General features: G+C 43.9%; 1 pseudogene; it reads left to right on the forward strand.

The window, feature by feature from the left end:
- Nucleotides 1–589: 589 nt before the first annotated feature.
- Nucleotides 590–810, forward strand: LOC110290987 (annotated as a pseudogene).
- The last annotated feature ends 754 nt before the right edge of the window (nt 811–1,564 follow it).

Genomic DNA, 1,564 nt, shown 5'->3' on the forward strand with positions numbered 1-1,564 from the left:
GGCTGTTGTCAAATACTCTTCCTGGAGTAGCAAAGCCTTGCTATTCCAAAGGAGTGGTACTGTGTAGTATCTATGCCTGTGCTAATGGCCCACTTTAAATGTGTATTTAAGACTGTTGTTCACATTCCACGGGCTCTTATTAGGTACCCACTGGTAGTAGATAATATAAACTTTGACCCAGAAGAAAGAATGCATTATTTGTGTTATATCCTCGAGCTATACCACTAGGCTAGAATAAGTTCATATAACAATTGAAAAACTGTCAGGTTTTATTTTTGGATATTGTTGTTTACTTGCTCTTATCAAAAGCTAACTTTTATCATTCAACTTACAACATTAAGTTAATTTCAAAGCTATTATAAAATTTAATTGGAATGATGGTTAATATTTATAAACTTTAGAATTCAGTCAATTTAATAATAAAGGAGTAAAATTCTCAATGATTTCACACTTTCCCAAGACTTAAATGATTTCTCTTTTAAAGTAGATTTGACTACTTGGCAGGTCGGAGACTTAAGATACACCATTTATGACCTTGCCTGTGCCCACGGAAGCCTAGCAGATCTCCATGTGCACCTAAGGAGCAGACATGGGCAGAGCATTGGTGGCCAAGCTAGGGCTAGGGTTGCTGCTTCTGCTCCTACCGATGCAGATTTACTGCAAGCAAACATTTGTTGCACCGTTTTCCAGTAACCAGAATATTTCTGCTTCCCCAAATCCAAGTAATTTTACCACCAGAGCGGGTGGCAGGTCCCTGCAGCCCACAGCTGCTCTCCTGGCCTTCACTCTCTTCTACATCTCTACAGTTAGAGACTAAAGGCCAGGAAATGTCTATACTTCCCCATCTTCTAGACCCACCCCAAATGGCAACCACAAGTCCAATGTGATCAGGAAGAAACAGGTCCACCTCGGATTGGCTGTTACCATACCTCAACAGAAAACACTGAGAATTCGAAATTTGATGGGATTAAAGGATGCGTGAAGGGTTTGAAAGAAGAGAGATGTCAATATTGAATCTGCTGGAATTTTATGTTCCAAAATTAAAACAGCATTCAGAATTGATGTGATTTCCTTGAATGTGGCTTAAGAAATGTGGACACTTAAAACTCTCACTTGATCTTGGTTCCGGAACTCCGCCGAATTTAGGATCTTAGTCTGCACAGGTGAGAGGGTGCACCACAGAAGTAGACAGCTTCTGGGACAGGCGGGAGCCACAAAGCCACTGAGGCAGCACCCTTTTCAGGCCGCAGACATCCGGCCACCCTCCCAGCCAGAGGACAGGTGTCCGACTGGCTTGGAAGCCCTCTTCCTCAGGAGCAGCGGGCACCATCTTGGTTCCAGGACTTCGCCAAACTTAGGAACTTAGTCTGCACAGGTGAGAGTGTGCACCACAGAAGCTGACAGCTTCTGTGACCTGAGGAAGCAATACAGCTTCTGAGAAAGGTCCTGTTTTGGGCCTTCTTTTTCGGCCAGGAGGAGGTCCAAACACAAGATATCTGTGCACCTTCTGTGTAAGAGGAGAGCTTGCCAGCAGAGAGTGCTCTGACCACCGAAACTCAGAGGA

The sequence above is a fragment of the Mus caroli genome, chromosome 3, assembly GCF_900094665.2.
Source record: "Mus caroli chromosome 3, CAROLI_EIJ_v1.1, whole genome shotgun sequence".
In the NCBI taxonomy this organism is placed as follows: Eukaryota; Metazoa; Chordata; class Mammalia; order Rodentia; family Muridae; genus Mus; species Mus caroli.